At 46.3% G+C, this 22,552-nt stretch overlaps 1 long non-coding RNA gene across 7 annotated transcripts; it reads left to right on the top strand.

Moving 5' to 3' along the window:
* Positions 1-2,643: 2,643 nt before the first annotated feature.
* LOC119299809 lies at positions 2,644-5,970 on the top strand. 7 transcript variants are annotated; one of them, XR_005146278.1, is made up of 5 exons: positions 2,644-3,240; positions 3,330-3,631; positions 3,738-4,905; positions 5,355-5,451; positions 5,707-5,970. It is a non-coding gene; the product is annotated as an uncharacterized LOC119299809 (long non-coding RNA). The 7 variants fall into 7 exon arrangements; XR_005146274.1 differs by having other exon boundaries at positions 2,644-2,884; positions 2,994-3,240; positions 3,738-5,970; XR_005146279.1 differs by having other exon boundaries at positions 3,330-3,404; positions 3,500-3,631; positions 3,738-5,970.
* The last annotated feature ends 16,582 nt before the right edge of the window (positions 5,971-22,552 follow it).

The raw sequence follows: 22,552 nt of genomic DNA, 5'->3' as shown, positions 1-22,552 counted from the left end.
ATGGCATTGCACATTTCACATATATTATGGCTGGATAAAAGACATGAGACTGCATAATTCCCATATATGATATAGAAACTAAACATGTGACATTACAGAACATGTCTAAACTAAGCAGATGACATATATGATGTCAAAATTAGACACTACAACAACATATGCATGATATGACTAACATCATCATGCCAAGGTAGAGCAAACACCTTGGGGGTAAATAGGAGTGGTCAGCGGCATCCGAATCCGCCTCAGAACAGATATCTTCCTCTGGATTACAATCTGGAGAGGGGTGGGGAGGGTTTGCCATTGAACCCACCATGGAGCGATGTCTGCATGACATTGTATTGCCGCGCAAAACTCTTCTCTTTTTATCTACATGTTCAGCATGATTATGTACAATATCTGACATGCATACGAAAAAAATATGGTGAGATTATGTAATGAGAGCATGCAGAAATTTAGAGTGATGGTAACAACCAGTGGATCGATGTTTTTTCGTTGAACCAAAATAGCCCTAATGGATTGACGTGAATGTATAGTAATAAGTGATGCAACAAGTGTATAATCTCTTTGCCTTAGCCGTGTCGACCTCAGCATCATTGGGTTGGTCGCTGAAGCAGTTGAGGCAGAGGTGGCTGTCGGAGGTGTGGAGGAAGATCTGAGGAATCTGTAGACGGCGCCCAGGGCACTGCTTTGTTGTGATGGATCGTTCTGTCATTGGAGCAGCTCCGGTGAGCCGTAATACGTTAAGGCTGAAGCAGCACAAGACAGACATCGTCAATCTCAAGTGGGATTCTAATAGCATCTTCAATAGATGATGTAAAATGGATGTAAAATTAACATCACCAAAAACCACCTGACTACAATAGATAAGGTAAAAACTGTTGACTCTAAACTTAACTGTCGAAACTGAAATTTACTGTGGAATCTGAATGCTACTGTCGAAACTGAACGCAATGGTAGCAGAGAGGCACTTGACATGTAGTTTAGGGAGGGCCTGCAGTTCATTTTCAACCTGCACCCCCCTGAGCTGCCAGCCACCACCGGCCTAACCGCCGGCCCCAGCGCCGCCTCGCCGCCCCGAAACAACTCGCCACCGCCGCCTCGGCCAGCCCTCTAGGCCCCCCGCCCCGACCCTGAACCCTAAGATAGATAGTGGGGTACCTCTCCGGCGAGCCCCCGTCCCCGCTGCGGGTGGTTCTTCCTTAACTCCGGCGAGCCCCCAACCCTTGAAAATCGACTGACCCACAAGTCGATTCAGTCGACTGAAGTGTGGCTTAATCGGAGCAGAGCAGCAGCACGAGCGAGGGGGAGAGCAGCAGCAGCAGCTGGGCGAGCGAGCGATCGAGCGAGAGCTAGAGCAGTAGCAGCAGATCCGGCTAGTATGGCCGCCGCCGCCGAAGGGGCCTCGCACTGGGGGAGAGCCGCCGTGGAGATGTCGCCCGCGGCGCCGGTTTCAAGGTAGCCGCTCCATGGGGGTGCGGGATGGAGCACCGTCGCCGCCGGGAGGTCGAGTTAAGGAGAAGGTGCGATGCGATGAGTGTACAACCTCTTTGGTGGCGCCGAGTAGGCCTCGGCTTCGTCCGAGGAGTCGGTGAGGATGCTGCGGTTCTGATGGAGCAGGTTAAGGCGACGCTGTGGGGATGGAGCAGCCGCGATAGATGAGGCGATCGTCGGAGCAGCTCCTTGGAGGTGGAGGACGGGGCGGCTGAACCGGCGGGACGGCGAGATGGACGACGGATCCTCATCCGGGGAGGTGGACGAGGGACGTCGAGCTGTTGCGGTGGACGACGTCGTCGGGGAAGAGGCTCCGGCTGGGCAACGGTGACGTGGCGCACGGAGGAGTGTGGGGTTTCGCGGCTGGAGCGGAGAGGTTATGGCGGCCTGGGATTTGGAATGGCGAAAAGGGGGCGATGGGAGGGGGTGAGGCATGACTTAAGAACGCGCTTGTCCAAAATGTAGGGTGTGTTACAAAAGTACCCCCATCGATTTGAACTAGCGGGCCTTTCGGCTCAGGGTTAGAAGGAGGATTTTGCGTGTCGGGATTTGGTAACTGGAGGAAGTTTTCGCGCGTGTTGTAATTTCGGGATAGTAAGGTGCGGATTGTGAAGGTGCCAGTTTTGGGAGCACGATATCTGAATTTTTGGGATATAACAAGACGCGGGTTAAATTTTAGGGATAAGCCTAACATGTAATAATATTGTACTTGTACGTACCAAATCAATGCACATTTCCCTCAACCAAAAAAACAAAAAAAATAAAACTATTCACATCACACAAAGAAAGAGTCTTATTCCGTTTTACTATACAAATTGAATATATAAATCACAGTACGCAACCCGGCATTCCAGCGCGTCCGCGGCATGCGAGCGATCCGGCTCGCACGTTCTGCCTCGCTGGCTGGTTTTTACAGCGCTGTCAAACATCCCACCATTTGTCTATCTGTACATTGTTCTTTCGTGCTTAGCTGGATGACGGATGGGCCTCCTTTCTTGCGGGCCCAACTTTGCAGGCAGCGTCCCGTCTCTGCGTCGCGTGTGTCTTACGTGAGAAAACGTTTAACCGTGGTGGCCGTGGGCAACGTGGGCTGGGTCGGTGAAACCCTATCAACCAATCGTCGCTCTCCTCGAGCCCCACGTCCCTGCTTCCCCTCTTTCCACTCCCCACGCTTCCCTGTGCAGCCGCCGCCTTCCCCCCGCTCTCCCCATCTCATCAGAGCCACCCGGCCGGACTCCTTCTTGGCCCCAAGAAGCCCCCGTTCTGCCCCGCGTCGGAGTTCAGCGGTAGGGGAGCAGCGGATCGATGACGACGAGGATGAGAGATCGATGGAGCGAGCAGCCATTGCAGAGGATAGATCGAGGAGGGAGCGAGCCAGGAGGTGCCGCCGGTCGGTCGCCGCCTCACCACTGGCTACCCTTCTCTTTCCCTCTACATCGCCTTCTTCCTCCATGCTCTCCAAATCCTGCCTGAGGTCGTCGCGCTTCACCTGGTTCTAGATCGGCAGCAGCTAGACGAGGTCGTTCGTGGGGTGAAAGAGCAGGGAGGCAGGCAAGCGACGAGGGCAAGAAGAAGCCAGCCCGTCGCGCTTGGCTCGAGCTGCAGGGAAGAGGGAGGAGTCCCGAGAGAGGGTGAAGGAGCGGGCTGGACCTTGTGAGGCGGTGCCGCCGGCCAGGGGACGTTGTTAGTGCGCTCGGCGCCGTCCTTCTCACCCCGAGTTTGCCTCCCTCTCCCCTTCCGGCGCAGGTCCTTTTTCACGAAACTGACCCAGCTTTCCTGTTTTTGCTACATGTGTGATTTGATTCTTCACTTTCCTTTTCTTCTCTTTCTTTCAGATCACCGGGGCTGCTCTCATTTGTTTGATTTGGTATTGTTCCTTCCATTCTGCTACTCATTGTTATCATACCAAGGTGAGGTGTTCTTCAGTTACGATGCTCCTGGCCTGTTTGATGAAACTTTTATGAGCTGGTATGCTGTTTGTTCTCTCTTTTCCTTCTTGTTGCAGGCGGGTTTACCTTCTCTGTTGGTTCTTGGGTCCTCCATGTCGTGAGCCATCAAGGTTGGACAGCCTCTCTTCTGAGCTTTTGTCTACTCAAAGTGATGTGAGCTGATTCGTTGGTTTGCGCAACCTCGCTGTGTACGTGATCTTTGTTTACATATAAACACCGGATGTGTGATCTTTGCCTGCATATCAAACGAGGATGTGCTCTTATTTACATCTTGGTGTGTTACCATGACTCTAGGTGGTCAGCCCGGTTCGCAGCTAGGCCATGCTTCCCTCCGGATTCTGGCATGGTGTTCGGGTGCCTTTCTTGGTTCAGTTCCGAGTCAGAAGCAATGCCATCATTTTTACCTAAATCTTGCATATACGTTTGATTGCAGCGGCTGATTCCTGTGTCATGCCTGGACTTGCTAGATCGGTTAGAGTTTGTTTATTATGCCTTCGGCATCCCCTGGATTTTTACTTGGGTGTCATGTGGTGGTTATTTGATATGTGGTCTAGGAAGAGCCCACTTATTCTACATTGGGCGTCTTTTGCTGCATTTCTACTTGTATGTGCTTTCATGTGTTTTGGGATGACCCAATGCATTTTAGTTCATCTATATGTACATCTTCCTGAAGTCTTTCTGTTCCCTCTGTTTTTTCTTAGGTTGTATATAGATGAGCACATAGGACCATGACTGGATGGTTTCATGTAACCATACATCCCTATAACACGGTTCAATGAATGGTCTGTTGCTACTTTTCCCCAAGTTATGATTTTGGGAGTGATTTAGGATTGGCTGGCACTTCTTCGGACTTCAGTTATGAGGAAATGGGTCGACACAATTTACAAGATGGTGCTCAGCGAGCTGGGCTCTGGTTCCACCAATATGAATGTCTAGCCTCAAACTTGCCTTACTTTTTTGGAATTACTCTTTTTATCTGTTGGATCATTCTTTTGTTAGTAAGAAATGTCTGCATTTTAGTGTAACCTAAACCTGCTCATTCTAGTCATTGGTTGATATCAGTAGTGGAATGTTGTCTTTTCTTCTCATTATTATTTCAGGTCGTTAGATTCACGCATTACAGATTACTGTATTTAGTTGTGTCATGATTATTGCATGCATTCTATTTACTGAAAAGTGAAAACACCCACCACTACAATATCTTCATAAGAATCTTTTTTCTACAGTTAGCACAAAAAGATGCTTTTGGCCTACTACATGAACTCGTTCTTGCCGACTTCATCCTCTGTTTATTTTCTCATGTTTGATAAAATATCTGTGAGCTCAACCATTCTGTGATTCATGTTTCCTTGCCGTGTAGGTTCTTTGTTGGTTCGTGGGATGTCTGTGTCGTTAACCAACAAGGTTGGATCTGTTCTGATTCGCTTGGTTGATTAGTGCTTGATGAGCAGCCTATGAACCCGTGCGTTTGTGCGACCAGCTTCCCTGTCTATTTGTTTTTTTGGTTCATCTACCATACTTGTTGTACTATGTATGGGATTTTTCTTCAGATCTCGTCAGGAAAACAACTTTCTTTATGATTGTCCTGCTGGTTTAGTCCTATGCATACACCGTCTTCTTCCTGGTTGATTAGGTGCTTGTAGGCCATTGGTTTGTGCCCGTGCTTGTATAGTATGGCCTGTTTTCTTAGCTTTTGCTAATTCCCAGTAAACTACAAGACTCTCTCGAGTTAGTGCATTAAAAGAAATATATGCAGCAAGTGATAGTTAAATAAATATGTAGGTTAAAAAATACAGTCAGACCTATACACCACTTGCTTATTGTTTTTAAACATGCTTGCTTTTTCTTTTATCTTTCATAAATCTCTGATTCCTTTTCAGTTTTCTGATTTCCTTTTGTTCTACATTTCAGTTCATCTATATGTACTTCTTCCTAAAGTCTTTATGTTTGTGCTGCAAATCTTGTCGCTCTTGCACTGTCTTGTTGGCTCAAGCTTCTCAGTGCAAAGGTTTGTGATTCCTCTTCCGGTTCTATTTTCTTTTGCTCCTGTGATGTATAATGATTGACTGCGCTTAAGTTTGTCCGTTTCATTTATGTGTTTGGGGTGTCTATGTACAGTTTATCTGTTCTATCTGGTGCATCGTGTGCTAAACTTCTAGCTGGATGTGCTTTGATTGGTTAGCATGTGTGGTCTAGCCTGAGCCAATGCATTTGAAGTCTGTCAATTTCTGAATTTTTTCTGTTCCTTGCTTGCATGTGCTAGGATTGGTTATATGCAAGGAAGAATGGAATTAAGAGGGAGATGAAGAGTGAGAGGCAAAACGCCAGGGAAAAAGATAGCTAGACAGCAAATGATGTAGCATATAGGTTGCTAAAATAGATTGCTACTCTCCTGTTTAATTAAATGTCCATGGGTTGATTTCAGTTCTGTGCTTGGGGTCAGCATATTCATTAAGGCTGATCTATTCTAACTCGGCCATTTTTTGCCTACACTGAGCAAATGCATAAGAGTTGTTCTATTTCTGAATTTATGTTTCTGCTTGGATGTGTATTTTCCATGCCGCAGTTGTTCTTGCTTTGTTATTTTCTTTTGTATTGAAAGTCATGTTGATGTGGCACTCTTTGCTGTTTCGAATGACAAGATTTGTGCTTTATATATTATAAGTCGCTGAATTAAGATTTTTCTTATGCTTCCCTTCTCGAAAATAAAAATGGCTACCTATATATTGTTCCCTTGCCTTTATTTTTTACTGAAAAAGATATACATTTCCATGTTTTACCTTTCATAATGAGAGCAAGTAGCAAGGCTAGATGCAGTCTTATGTTCGAGAGTTTCGTACATTGTATGATCTCCTGCTAAAAATGTTGTTTCCATCTCTTGCTTAATCATTTAATGTTTATTTGCATACGGGTCCAGAGAGTTGCATTTTCGTGCCTTCCAAATCCACGTGCTTAGCTGAAAAGTGCAATGCATGATGATTGCTGGTGATCTTTTTATTGGTAGACAACCCTTACTTTCGATATGGTAATTCTCAAAAGGCCCGCTTTACTGGTTGCTTCGTTTGGCAACAGAGTTATCGGGATAAATGCAAACCTTGGTTTTTTTAAGCTCCATATACATTTGTGTATTTTGTATTTTGTGATTATGTTGCATATATATTTGTTTATTCCTTCTTTTCAGGAATGTAGGGAGCATTTATTATGGTCTTCTCACATTTCAATTGATTAAGTAGTAGACTCATAAATCCTCCTTTTATTCTTTCAGAAGTCGTTTCCCATGTTTATTACTTAGCAATTAAGCTACTTTTATTCACTCTAAAATATTATACCCCATATGTGCATGTTAAGTTCGCTAGCTAGGTAACTCTGGGAAAACTTTTATCCATTTCCTTATAGGGCCATGAGTTATGCTATAATATAATTTAGACGCTTTTGCAATATTGTAGTCGCTTCTCTTACAGGAAGTAAGTATAATTTATGTGTAGTGAGTAGAAAAATTCCCTTCCCTAAACTGAATTGTCACAGTAAGGATCATCTTAACCTTGTTCGGAGAGTTGAAGAGTTGCATATGTAACCATGTCTATTATTCTTAGATAAGGTCTTGCATTTTCAGCATTGGCGCAAGAAAACAATTCATAATCTTTTCGGCCTTGTGTATAGTTGCAACTATTTTCGTGTTATCAGGATTATACTAATTAAGCAATAATGGTAGTAACAGAAAAACATTTTTTGCAAATGGGGTTATTATTAGGATTATTCCCATGGACTTTCTGGTGATATTTAGATGAATATTTCCACATAATAGAATTATCCTTTTAGATCAAGGGATGCCTATGGATGGTAGGTCAATAGCATGTGGCATGTAGAGGGCCTCCTTTTCCTTCATGAAGCTGAGAGATAACTTATGCTTTCTTTTTTAGTTTCTCCTCTATAAGTATATTTGACCACTATTAATTTTGTTATAATACACATGAGAAGAATCTTGAGAAAGTTTATAAGATTTACATGACTTGATTGGCATTCATAAAAGGTTTTGCATTTAGCTGCTATAGAGGTGGAATACTTGCGAACTAGAAAATTTTGTATCTTAATTTTGGTCGGATTATTAGCAAGTTGAGTGCAACTGGTTCACAGATAAAGAACTTGTCTATCATTTTATTGTCTTACCTATAGATGGAGTTGTTCTTCCTAACCATTAGAAGCTAGCTTTTCCTATCGGCTGGTGTTTTAAATGAATGGATGAAGTGCATGTTTCAGTTTTGATGGCTGTTTGGGTTGAATTTAACTTTTTGAAGTAGCGGTGTTGCCAGCCAACCTTTTATTTCTATGTGTTTCATTGAAGCGGCCAACTTGCTGAAAGAGCTCTTGAGCAAAATTTTATCCCATGTGACCTTGGTGATTTGTGAGGGAAGGTTGGATCCTTGTGGCCGACCACCTATTTTGCATTGTTACTGAATAACTATCAAACATGACCAGTCCCACATAAAGGTATGCTAACATGAAGTGAAATTTTGGTTTTCAAATGCTATGTACTCTGAATACATTGATCAAGTGGTTATCAATTTCTGCTCATTCTCTCCTTATTAAGTCAAGTTTGTAATTAATTTCTCACAAGAGTTGATTTCTACATGTGTCACAGTATCATCAGCAACCGTCTATCTACATGCCTTGCTCATAACATTGTAAATGATCGTTAGTAAGCTTCTTAGAAAACATGTATCATCAGTAACCATTTATCTATTATCTATCCGTACTTATTTTCACATGTTTCTTTCTATGTCTATATTTTGACACACACACTTCCAATAGTTGGCTTGCTCTCTGCCTTTGCGCCATGGGCGCAACGGGTTATCTAGTGCTATTCAAAGCTACTCCCTCCTTCCATCTATATAGGGCCTAATGCGTTTTTTGATACTAACTTTGATCAAATATTAGAGCAATGATATATGACATGCAACTTACACAAAGCACACCGTTAAATTCATCTGTGAAAGGTTCTTTCAATGATATAATTTTCACATTATGCAGATCATGTACTATTAATTTTGTCAATAGTTAAAGGTGGTCTTAAAAATCTCATTACGCTCTATATAGATGGAAGGAGGGAGTATGAATCCATGTTATGTTTGATTAAATTTTTTTCGCTTGCTGTATAATGCATGTAACTTGCTCATACCTACATTTTAGTGCATTTCAAATGTCTATACTACCGCTACAATTCGAACTAAATTTGAATTCGTTTCTCTATTTCAATAAGAATCTACAATCATGATTGGTGCCAATTTCAACCATCGTAGTTTTCTTGCTATCCGTCAGATATAAATCAGACGGCCTATAATGCAGGATGGCAGGCACACCATCATCAACAATTTCGTTTTTTATAAGAGTAGAGATAAAATATATTAAATGTAGTATACCATGTTCATAACCACATGCGTACACACATGCATGCAGTGCTTCCACCCCGGGTACACACATGCATGCACTCTGTAGTAGTACAGTACATGTAGAAAAGCAAGACACCACGACATAATCACCCATGTCTACGCGCAAATCGTTCACAAGGACTACTACATGCAAGAGGAGGACAATAGGACGCTGGCCTTCTCGGAGCGCAGGGCAACCTTGGATGGCACTGTTCAGAAGCATGTTGAGCTCGTCGCCAACGCCGCTGCTCCTCACACGTCGGTTGCTGACTCGGCACACTAAGGCGTGAGGATGTCGTTGAACGTTGATGGATCCGTATGTATTTTTATCTTTCTGTCAAATCCATGTAGTAGTATATGATACTACAGTAATTATCTTACCTTTCTCATCAACTTCATAATTTTTGTACATACTCCATGCATGAACGGCGTCAGAACCAAACTTTTCATTACTTTTCATTACTCTAGGCAAAATCGTTATTTTCTATCTATCGGTCGCGCCATGGAGCAGAACCAAATTTTACAAGTTATGAGTTCAAAAGGAAAAGCCTGCCGTGTTTGCGTCGCACCCCCACAGGTTGGTCCGGCACGTCGCTCAAGCGGGAATGCGTGCGGTGTTGCATTTTCACTTACAAGTGCGACCGCAGTTGAGCAAACCGACTATCGGCAAACCCCCACCCCGCCCACCGCGCGATGCATGAGAAAACAGGAGGGAGAAGAGATGGCTGTAGCACGGACTTCAAAAAAATTGGTGTCGGATGGGACTCGTGTGGGTGGCGTGTGCCGTACTGCTAGACGTGAATGCTAGTTATGGCCCATGCCACCCCACTATATTGAGCCTATATCGAGGTACGTAGAACAAATTTCCTGCAGTCCGTGCTCAGCCCTCCTCTATCTCTCTTCTCAGCCAGCTAGCGGATGCGCGGAGCCCATCATCTGTTTGCTCACATGCGGCCCCACATGTCAGTGAAAATGCAAGAGGACCCACTAAACCTGCACATCTTTCACTTCGACGTGCTGGTGATGAAAAACAAATCCAATAAAGATTTTCGGTGGCCGCTTTTGGAGTTACTCAAGAGTAGTAAGATTCTATTTACAGTTTAACCCAAGATGCACATCTCGTGGCTTCAACTACCACTCTATTTTCTTTCATGACACGACCTAGATGCTGGATGTCCCACATGTCGGCAAAAGGAGGAAGAACCCGACCAAATCTTCGGTTCTGCTCTCGGATTAGACTAGTTGTGCTAACTTAAATTTTTTATTGTGTACTCCCTCCGTTCCAAAATACTTGACTTCCATTTGTTCAAAAATGGATGTACCTATATACTAAGACATGTCTAGATACATATAGATTTTGACAAATAGAAGGCATGTATTGTGCAACGGAGGGAGTAGAATGGATGCAAGTTTTTGTATTGGGAAGAAGAGTACATCCATATATTGATAGAGCACAATTTAGTAGATGTTCTATCACTTTTAGCTAGCACAGACGTAAGATCTAGCCTCCGTAGATCAACAATGAATGCATCGAGAAGGCACTAATCTAACTTACAGGAGTAGTAAAATGTATTCTTGTGGTTCTTGTTTTCGTTGATCTTGCTTTTCTAGTCAATTATCGTTGGAGTTCGTGCAAAACGGAGGTGCGTTTGGGGTCGTGCGTTGGAGTTGGCCTTACAAGTGGGACCGCAGTTAAGGAAACCGACTATCGGCAAACCCCCACCTCGCCCGCTGCGCGATGGCTGAAATTAGAGAAACGACGAGGTTGAAGAGATTGCTCTAGCACGGACTCCAAGAAATAATATGGTGTCAGATGGATTTCGTGGTGGTGGCGTGTGCCGTACTCCTGACGTGAATGCTTGTTCTGGCCCATGCCACCCTACTACTCCTACTACCTACTCCTACTACCTACTCCTACTACTATATAGTATACTAGTATCGAGGATTCGAGGTGCTGGTTACGTACAATGTACACATTAACATATGGCTACAGTAAAAACACCCGCCCGACGCGCGAAGCATGTGAAGCTAGTACAAATAGTGTACTACTATTGTTGATTAGCCTCATCCGATAACCTATTGCAATGCATGTACAATTATGTATTCGGAAAATATTTTTTTGCCTCGTCGCACCACTCACTCAAAGAAGCGACTCGAAAGCCATTCATAAATTTAGTAAGTTTATCACAGGCATATCATTTTATTACATACAACAGGTCATCAACCCTCATCGACAACGAGGATACATTATAAATACTAAAGTTTTCACCACACAACAAATAACAAGCCATGAAATGAACTTCAACTCAACCATTCCGCGGCGTTGGAAACACTTGCTTTGAACCACAAGTGATTCTCTGGGACGGGCCATCCGTTGTCGATCTGGAGACCAACGCATGACTGATCATCCAGGCTGAAGCGGCCTACTATATCAGTACCAGGGTAGCGAACCACCCAAATGTCCGAGGTATAGACACAGTTGCTTCTCATAAATGTGTCAACAACAGTTGGATCGCCTTTCACCATCATCGGATAGTTTTGTCCAAGGAAGAGCGAGTTTTCTCCAAGACTATCAATTCTGTGCCAGGGAGAAGGAGTTGGCGCTAGCACACTAGTATACATCCTGAATACCATGCAACGGGTGTTGGAATAGGTCCAGAGAGTGCGACCATGGGAGACACCTGCTTCCTTAGCAGTAACATTATCAATGGGCTGTATACACACAAGAAGAGGTGATCCATCGAAATTAGTTGCCAGGCGCCACAGAGTATATGGGCGCTGCTCGTGATCATCTCCATCGGCATCTCCCCCTTGGTTATAAATTTTTTCAAGTATAGGTGGTGGGATGTTCACAGGACCTTGGAAACACAAGAAGAAGGTTAATTAGTAAAGGGAAACTTGCTAACCCGCATGCATGTGGATGAAACAATTATAATTATGGTGGAAGACAAACGTACCGAAACTACTAGGATGCCATGCAAAAATAGTGCCATGAGTGATGGCAGCAAACACAAGGCCCTCGTATTGAATTGCATCACAGTACTCATCCGTGTACATAAACTGATTTTTGAGCAATATCCATCGAGTCGAACCACGAAGGACGGCCACAAGCTTGTCGAAGATAGCAACAACTTGATAGTTGTTGTAATTCCAAGAGCGGTTGGGAACTCGAAAAATTGCTATCTTCCGTAGAAGACAGTCACCATGATCGTATTTGAACGTGCGTACATTACCGGTGTGCTCAACCTCTGGGCAGTGTGCTGAGATTTTTGGAAGTGGAACCCGGTGATGAGTGTACATATTCACAAGTTCCCACTCGCAGTTGGACCCAATGTAAACAACCCAATCTCCATTTGCGCCCGCCCAAGCCTTGCCCTCAAGCGATGGCATCTTAACATCATACATATCATTATCAAGCGGCATCAACTTGCACAGGGCGAGGCCTCCGTCGTGCCGGCGCCAGTCATCAGGGTCACGGCGAAGAAGATAGGGGAGATCAAACCGCTCCTTGAGTCTTGGGTTCCTTGCAATGATGTTATTGGTTGAGTCGAGAATGGTCTTGAACGAACCTGCCATGCTAGCCGAGGTGATGACGTCGCACCGATCAATGAGTTCCTCCACCACGTCATCTTTCAGATCGGGGCAAGAATAACGGGGTCTTTTCCGGCCTATTCTCTCCATGGAGAAGACGATCGAACAATGGCAGAAGAAAGGGTGAAGGGCTGAAGGAAAATGGAGGAGGGAGAGGAAGAGCGTGCGACAATAGTTCCAAATCAAGAGGGAAAGGCGAAGAGTCGGTGGATGGTTGCGAGTTTGCCACGGTTCACGAAGAGGCGCCCCGGCCTACACGTCCGTTCGGAAATACTCCTACTACTCGCCGTCGTCTCACTGATATGTTGGAACGGGACCACATGTCAACGAAATATGGTGTATAATTTCTCGTGCAAAATGCGATCTGGCCGCGTTGGTCCGAGGTGCCGCATTAGTTATCGACCTTTATTTTTTTAATGGCGTGCCGATCAGTTTTGAAGCATGACTAACTGGTACTGTACGCAGAGAAAATGGGTTGTATTTGTCCTCCACGGTTTCTAGGCTGACTTGTGGGCCTAGCAAGGTGATGCGTACACAATCAGGAGATGATTGTACGTGGAGAGGATGACAACAGGGACCCGCCAAGGTCATGGCAGTACGCAAGCAAGTGCCTCCTTATTTCAAGGCAATAAAAAATGACTCCTCCTAGTGGATTTTTGACATCTGGGTCCCATGCCATTGTCTACGTAGTCAATAAACGAGAGAATTGCACAACGAGCGGCTGACACCAGGGACCCAGCAGCTCGCCCAATTATTTTTGTTTTGGGTTAATTTGATAAATGTCACTCCAAATCTGGTGTATCCGAGAAATGCCACTGCAATTTCCAAACTTTGAAAAATGCCATTTAATGCCATTTCTAGTGGCATTTTTCGAAGTCTGGAGTGTCGTTTTTCAAAGTTTGCAAACTGTAGTGGCGTTTTCAAAGTTTGCAAAAATTGCAGTGGCATTTTTCAAAGTTTGGAAATTGCAGTGACATTTTTATGAATCGCCATAATTGGAGTGGCATTTATCTAATTTGTTTTTCAGACGGAAGCAGGGTGTCAAGTGGGTTGTGCGGGACACTCTGGCCTATCTAGACAGCCTTTTCTTTTATGTTTACCACAGACCAGCCCAGTAGTTTTTTTTCTTTTTGAAAATGGCTAGTCCAGTTCTTTTGTGATTTGTCAAGTAAGTCGCTTTATCAGGCCTGTTGGGCTGCAAATCTTTCAAGACGAAGAAAGCTTCATTCGGCTGGCCGAGAAAATGGCCTATCAGTAATAAGAAATGGGCTATACATTTTTAAAACACATCAAACCGGCAATTATTTTCAAATATCTTTTTTTTATTTCGAGATTTTAAATTGCATTGATTTTTATGCGTGGACAATTTATTGGATTTTATATTGATATACATTTATTTTTAAAATCAGTCTGAATGTGACTCGAAATTTCGGGATTAAAAATAGTTCAGACCTTACCGACATATGCAAAATTTCATATAATTTTTTAACTGTGGCCACAATATGGGCTGTAATGCTAACATAAAGAATATGCGCTCCAAAAACCCGTAAGAATTAGCAAATGGGCTGTAAATTATTTAAAATAATGGCAGATGGGCTATATGCTGTTTTCCACAGATTTGAGGCTTTCCACAGATAGCCTGTATACTGTTGGATGTCCATCCAACGGACGTCGTGCTTATTCAATCTCTGCTCTTCCTGCTCCAACCGCTCAAACAAGCGCCGGCGGGACTGCCTGCTCCCTCCTCCCCACGGCCGGCTGTGCTGCCGCGCAGGCCTCACCGCGCCACCGTACTCCCATCGCTGGCCTAGCCATCCCTCTACTCACCCACACCTGCTGTTATTCTCCGGCGACGGCAGACAAACCAGTAAACCGTCGTACAGTCGTAGTCCCCTCCGCGTGGGAAACAAAAACAACGGCCGAGTCTTCCCTGCCTCCGTGTCGTTCCCTTCCTAGGCCTCGCCGTCGTCCACCGCCCTGGTGCTCTCGGCGTGGCGTGGCCAGCGTGGTCAACGACCGACATGCATCTGAAGTGGACTGTACGTGGAGAGGCTGATAGCTGGGTCCACGGCCGCACGCAAGGAAATGCCTCCTTATTACGCGCAAAATAATGATTTCCTCCACCTGACATCTGGGACCCACCGAAACGGCCTCTGTATTTCGCGAAAAAACATTACCGCCGCTGACAGCTCGGACCCACCAGCTATATCTTCGCACGCAAGGAAGTGCCTCCTTATTACGCACAAAAAAATATGAATACTCCCCCTGCTAGCTGGGACCCAGTATAGTGGGCCTACTAAGTTGACGGGGACGAAGGGCTTTGTCAACTTAGTCAATATGCATGATTCTAGCTCAACTCATCGTACGATGTCCATCCAACGACCGTAGTGCTTCTTCAACCTCTGGTCTTCTTGCTCCAGCCGTCCAAAGCAGCGCCGGTCATGCCGCCTGCTCCTGCCTCCCGTGGCCGGCTGTGCTGCCGCGGAGGCCTCACCGCCCCCATACTACTTCCACCGCTGGCAAGGCCATCTCTCCACTCCACTCACCCACACCCCCTGTTATTCTGCGGCGAGGGCAGCGCAGCCGAACCAGTGAACCCTCGTACTCCTCTCCGCGTGGGCATCCACTGCCGCGTCTTCCCCGACTCCGCATCGTCCCCTTCCTAGGCCTCGCCGTCGTCCACCGCCGTGGTGCTGTCGGCGCGGCGTGGTCAATGTGGTCAACGACCGAATTCCATCGGAAGAATACTGTACGTGGAGAGGCCGACAGCTGGGTCCATGGCAGTCGCAACGAAGTGCCTCCTTATTACATAGAAAATAATTATTCCTCCACCTGACAGCAGGGACCCACCGGACGCCCACCAGTATATCACGAAAAAACATTTGCCCCTGACTGCTGGGACCCACCCGACGGGCCACCGTATTTCGCGAAAAAAACATTCCCCCTTCTGTCAGCTCGGACCCACCGAAAGTGCCTCCTTATTATGCACAAAAAAAAATGAATACCCCCTGCTAGCTGGGACCCACCTTGGTGGGAGGCTGACTTGTGGGCCTACTAAGTTGACGGGGACGGAGGGCTTTGTCAACTTAGTCAATATGCACGATTCTAGCTCCAGTGACCGTACGATGTCCATCCAACGGCCGTGGTGCTTCTTCAACCTCTGGCCTTCTTGCTCCAGCCGCCCAAACCAGCGCCGGTCATGTCTCGTGCTCCTGCCTCTCGTGGCCGGCTGTGATGCGGTGGAGGCCTCACTGCCCCCTACTACTCCCACCGCTGGCCAGGCCATCCCTCTACTCACCCACACCCCCTGTTATTCTACGGCGACGACAGCCTCACACCGCAGCGAACCATTGAACCCTCATACTCCTCTACGCGTGGGCATCCACTACCGCGTCTTCCCCGGCTCTGCGTCGTCCCCTTCCTAGGCCTCGCCGTCGTCCACCGCCCTGGTGCTCTCGGCGCGGCGTGGTCAACGTGGTCAAGGAACGGCTTCCATCGGACATGGACTGTACGTGGAGAGGCTGACAGCTGGGTCCACGGCCGCAGCAAGGAAGTGCCTCCTTATTACGTGCAAAATAATTATTCCTCCACCTGACAGCGGGGACCCACCGGACGGGCCACCGTATTTCGTGAAAAAACGTTTGCCCCTGAATGCTGGGACCCACCAGCTACATCTTCGCACGCAAGGAAGTGCCTGACAGTCGGGACCCACCTGGTCGAAGCGTACGTAGCGTTGTCATTCTGGTCACGAATGTGTACGTACATACTGGTCGATGTAAGGGCGCGCACGTGTAGTAGAGGCGCGCACGTAGCATCTACACGTACGTACAGCGGCCAGGGTGCAAGAAAGAAAATACGGTCACGTATGTGTACATACGGGCGGGGTCTCGAACGCCTACTCGCGCATATGTACGGCCAGGGCTCGTGTACATGACTGGGTCGGAACGGAGAAACATCGTCGTCGTCGTGTTCATGGGGAGGCTACAGAATGCGTCGTGTTCATGGGGAGGCAACGGAATGCGTCATGTTCATGGGGAGGCAACGGAATGCGTGGGAGCCAACCGGCTGGGTCAGAACGGAATGCGTGGTCGTGTTCATCGGGAGGGCTTGGACGGAACGGGCGATGGAAACGAGGCCTGGCGTACCGCAAAACGGAGGAAACGGCCTTGTGTTCGATCAGTCACCTTCGAAACGGGATCCTGTTCATCGGGAGGGGTCTGGCGTACCGCAAAATGAAGGAAACGGACCTCCTATGATCGAAACGGGGGTCCTGTTGATCGGGAGGGGTGTGGCGTACCGCAAAATGGACGAAACGGACTTGTGTTGGAGCGTTACGGTCAAAACGGGGGTCCTGTTCATCGGGAGGGGTGTGGCATACCGCAAAACGGGACTCCAGGGGATACTGTTCATCTCCAGCATCGACCCCCTCCAGCCTCCACGAGCTACTGTTCATCCACCGTCGACCTCCTCCAGCCTCCACCTGCGTCTATTCATCCACGGGCTCCTGTTCATCCAGCCTCCACCGCGTGCTACTCCACCGGCTACTGTTCAACCAGCCCTCTCAACGGGCTCCTGTTCAACCACCCCTCTCAATGGGCTCCTGTTCAACCACCCCTCCACGGGCTACTGTTCATCCTGCCCTCCACCATCTACTCTTCATCCTGCCCTCCATGGGGTGGTCCTGTTCATCTAGCCCTCCACGAGGTCCTGTTCATCCAGCCCCAACCGGCTCGATCGATCGGGGTCCTGTTCATCCAGAGGCAACACCACGGGGTTCTGTTCATCCAAACCCCCCGCAACTCTCACTGTTCATCTAGAGGCAGCATCGATCGGCTTCAGTTAGCAGCAGTAGCGAAGGAATCTCTTGATCGGGTTCAGTTAACAGCCATCGATCGACGGCTCGGGTTCAGTAATGCGTAGCCTGCAGTGCAATCGCTCGGGTTCAGTTAGAGCCCAACGCCTCGCTCGGGTTCAGTTAGAGCCAACGCCTCGCACACACATGCGTACGTGTACGAGAGAAGCGTGCATCGCTCGGCCCCTGACCTCCCACCGTAACCGGGAACTCCCCGAAATTTTCCTCCCCCTCGCTTCTACCATGGTTTTTTCCGTCATGGACGGCCCAAAGAATGTCATGCAGCTCCGTCTCTGTCCCGCCCAGGACGAAAAGCCCATTTTCTATCATGATTTTTTGCCATAGAAGTAGGGGCCCACCACATCTATGATGATACCGGGTTTTGTCACAATTATCGTCATAGAAGTGTCATATGTATGACAATTTTTTTTTCGTTCGGCCCAAAATGCCATGGATGTGTCTTTTTTTGTAGTGTTGTTGGTGCACATCGGTGAGCCTAGTCATTTTAGGTTTTGTGCTTGACAAATTAACCGCTAGTTTTATTCCGCATTTGTTCAAGCCTAAACCGTAATTATTTTAAAGCGCCTATTCACCCCCTCTAGGCGACATCCACGATCTTTCAGAAGACAAGCCTACTACCTCATCATCACCATCATCACCGAAGAAAGAGACTTGAGTACACGGGTATGGGCACTCCCCTTGGCTTGTGCCAAGCTTGGGGGAGGTGCCCTGGTATCGTATCACCATCACTTTTATTATTTTTACCTCTTTTTAGTTCGATCCTTAGCTATTTTGTGATGTAGTTGAATAAAAGTTTAGTATGGTCTATTTTTGAGTGCTAGTTTCGTGATCTATCTATCTATGTAATCGAGTTGAGAGTTATATAATAAAGAGTAGTTTAAGTTTTGCTTCTTTACTTTCATGTTTCAATTTTAGCAATGAAAATGATGAAAAGATCATGTGCTAATCTTATGGATGTTGGGGAACGTAGTAATTTCAAAAAAATTCTTATGCACACGCAAGATCATGGTGATGCATAGCAATGAGAGGGGAGAGTATGTCTACGTACCCTCGTAGACTGAAAACGGAAGCGTTTATCAACGTGGTTGATGTAGTCGTACACCTTCATGATCCGTCCCGATCAAGTACCGAATGTACGGCACCTCCGCGTTCAGCACACGTTCAGCTCGATGACGTCCTTGCCTTCTTGATCCAGCAAGACTGGCGAAGTAGTAGATGAGTTCCGACTGCACGACGGTGTTGTGACGGTGTTGGTGAAGAACAATCTCCGCAGGGCTTCTCCTAAGCACTACGGAAACTATGACGGAGGATAAACTAGAGGGGACGGGGTTGCCGGCACACGGCTTGGTGTTTCTTGATCTGTCTTGGGCGCTAGCCCTACCCCTCTATTTATATGTTGAGCCTCGGGGTCGAAACTTGGAGTAAAAGCCTCCACAAAGTCGGTTTCACCAGAAAGGCAAGAGTCCTTCTCGGACTCCAGGGCCAGACGCCAGGGTTCCCGGCGTTTGGACCCAGACGCCAGGGACCCTAACATCTGGCCCCTGGACTCCGCAAAACTTCCTTTTGCGCTTTCCAAAAACCTTGTGGGCTTTCCCCTTTGGCACAAATAAAGTGTTCTCGTACCCAAACATTTCGGGAAACATCCGGAACCCCTTCCGGTGAATTCCGGAACCCTCCCGAAGACCAAACACTATTATCCCATATATTAAACTTCATCTTGGGACCATTCTGGAGTTCCTCCTCAGGTCCGTGATCTTATACGGAACTCCAAACAACATTCAGTTACCAACATACATAACTCATAAATACTATATCGTCAACGAACGTTAAGCGTGCGGACCCTACAGGTTCGAGAACTATGTAGACATGACCGAGACACTTCTCTGGTCAATAACCAATAGAGGAACCTGGATGACCATATTGGCTCCTACATATTCTACGAAGATCTTTATCGATCGAACCGCATAACGACATATGTTGTTCCCTTTGTCATCGGCATGTTACTTGCCCGAGATTCGATTGTCGGTATCTCAATACCTAGTTCAATATGGTTACCGACAAGTCTCTTTGCTCGTTCCATAATTCATCATCCTGCAACTAACTCATTAGTTACTTTGCTTGAAAGGCTTATAGTGATGTGCATTACCGAGAGGGCCCAAAGATACCTCTCTGACAATCAGAGTGACAAATCCTAATCTCGATCTATGCCAACTCAACAAGTACCATTGGAGACACCTGTAGAGCACCTTTATAATCACCCAGTTACGTTGTGACGTTTGGTAGCACACAAAGTGTTCTTCTGGTAATCAGGAGTTGCATAATCTCATAGTCACAGGAACATGTATAAGTTATGAAGAAATCAATAGCAGTAAACTAAAACGATCAAGTGCTAAGCTAACAGAATGGGTCAAGTCAATCACATCATTCTCCTAATGATGTGATCCCGTTCATCAAATGACAACTCATGTCTATGGTTAGGAAACATAACCATATTTGATCAACGAGCTAGTCAAGTAGAGGCATACTAGTGACACTCTGTTTGTCTATGTATTCACACATGTATTATGTTTCCGGTTAATACAATTCTAGCATGAATAATAAACATTTATCATGATATAAGGAAATAAATAATAACTTTATTATTGCCTCTAGGGCATATTTCCTTCAATGGATACATCACATAAATAAAGGTGTAAGGGGTAAAATTTATTGGAAGTTAACAAACATAGCATTGATCAATGATGCAATTCATGAAAGGTTAAAAAGGGAAGAGAAGATTCACATATAAATATACTATCTTGGACATCTTTTATGATTGTGGACCCCCATTAAGTGTCATGTGAACATCGACTACATGACACTTCACCATCTTTTGGCCTAAGGGAAGGCATTGCGGAGTAGTAACTAGATGATGGGTTGCTAGAGTGACAGAAGCTTAAACCCTAATTTATGCGCTATTTCGTAAGGGGTTGTTTTGAATCCATATGTTTCATGCTATGGTTCGATTTATCTCAATTCATCTTTCATAGTTGTGGATGCTTGAGAGAGGGATTAATCATAAGTGGGAGGCTTGTTCAAGTAAGAATAGCACCCAAGCACCAGTCCACCCACATATCAAATTATCAATGTGGTGAACGCGAATCAAACAAACATGATGAGAATGACTAGATGAAATTCCTGTGTGTCCTCAAGAACGCCTTGCTTACTATAAGAGATTGTTCTGGCCTGTCTTTTGCTACAAAAAGGATTGCGCTACCTTACTGCATCTTTGTTATGGTTACTATTTGTTGCTCGTTACAAATTACCTTGCTATCAAACTATCTGTTACCGATAATTTCAGTGCTTGCAGACAATACCTTGCTGAAAACCGGTTGTCATTTCCTTCTGCTCCTCGTTGGGTTCGATAATCTTACTTATCAAAAGGACTACGATTGATACCCTATACTTTTGGGTCATTAGGACTCTTTTCTGGTGTCGTTGCCGGGGAGTGAAGTGCCTTTGGTGAGTGGAATTTGGTAAGGAAACATTTGTATTACGTGCTGAAATTTACTATCACTTGTTACTATGGAAAACAATCCTTTGAGGGGGTTTTTCGGGGTATATTCACCTCGACTAGAAGCACAAAGAGTTGCTCCTCAACCTACTGTACCTACTAAAGATATTTATTATGAGATTCCTTCGGGTATGATAGAGAAACGGCTAGCTAAACCTTATGCAGGAGATGGAACAATACATCCTGATATGCACCTAATTGTAACACTCCAAAAATTTTGATTTGGTTTGAAGGAGGTTATTTAAATTTTTTCTAAAAGACTCTCCTTTTCAAAAAAAAATCTCTTATGACAAGTATTTTTTTTGTGTTCATCCAAATCTTGATCTTCAGTCTTGAGGGTTTTTCATCTTATATCGGCTCAACACAAATAAGGATGGAAGGTCTTTACAATTTCTTTTTAATAAAAAGAAATCCTAAATTTCGGATTTATTCTTCCCCATTCAAAAAGTGCCCTCTTGCCTTGACTTATGTAAAATATTTTCTTCCAAAACCCACCTCCATACTTTGGATCAAGCCAAGCATCCAAATCCAGCAAGTTTCAACCTCTTTTAAATTGTATTTCTATTTATCTTAACCCACCTCTCTAGCTAGTCCTTAGTACCCTCTACCTAGATCCATCAAGATCCACTGGTCCACAGTTCAAAATTTTCAAATTTTGCTTGCTGCAAGTTTGGACCAGATTTGCCTTTTTTGGGTGAAATTCATTCTTTTTCTTTTGCTAAAAATCTGAGATAAATCAGGCAGCCCCTAGATGCATCAAGAGACCACCTCACCAAGTCCCAGCTCCAGAAATTTTTTTCACGTGCCTAAATCATTTCGTCGAATAGTTGGCATGCACTATTCCTGTCAAAATTCAGAGTTTCAGTGTTTTGGTTCAGTTGTCAGTGTCGTTTTCTTCAGAACTTGGCGTCGATCTCGCCAGTGCGCGCGTTGGCGCCTTGCTCACTGCTCCCCCTTCTTATCCATTTTGCCGCATGGTTGCCTGGACGGTTGCGAGCGTCGGCGGTGAGCTAGCAGAGGTGCATCGCCCCCATGAGCGGCGGCAGCAACACTCGCTGTGGCTGCCAGAGAGGCGCAGCGTGGAACGGCGCCGTCCAGCACCGCCCACAGCACCAGGCACCTCTGCGTGGCCGTCCCCTCCCCTGTACATGCTGCAGAGCCGTCGTCGTGGCCTGGAAAGCACAGAGCGCGCTCCCTGCCGCCGACGTGCCCGTCAGGCTGTTCCGTCGAGAGCTTGCAGTATCACCCAAGTCATACCAAGTTTAGCCCTTGAACAGAACCAGTGGACCAACCCGATGATGCCCAATCACCAAAACCTCCAGCCCGACCACTGCCTCGCCGTAATCGCTCGCCGGAGTTATCCCGTTCTCGGCAACCGCCTCGGGCCGGCTATAAAAGGAGGCCCCGAGCTCGCCTTCGACCCAACACCACCCCTCCACCTCACCAGAGCCACGCCTAGCCACTAGGAGGACCTCGAGGAGGCCTTCTTCCCCGACTCCGGCCGCCCCGATCCGCTTCGGGCTCCGGCACGATTCTCTCCGGTAATGGCACCCCCACCTCCCAAACCTTGCCAGTAGCCTCCTAGTGCTCCCACTCTTCTGACCCTAGCCTCAACTTGGTGTCTGCATCCCTCCTCGGCGAAATCCACCACCGCCCGAACCACCGT

Source organism: Triticum dicoccoides, chromosome 5A (assembly GCF_002162155.2).
Source record: "Triticum dicoccoides isolate Atlit2015 ecotype Zavitan chromosome 5A, WEW_v2.0, whole genome shotgun sequence".
Taxonomy (NCBI): Eukaryota; Viridiplantae; Streptophyta; class Magnoliopsida; order Poales; family Poaceae; genus Triticum; species Triticum dicoccoides.
The sequence above is the reverse complement of the archived record's forward strand: the minus strand, read 5'-3'. Positions and strand labels throughout refer to the sequence as shown.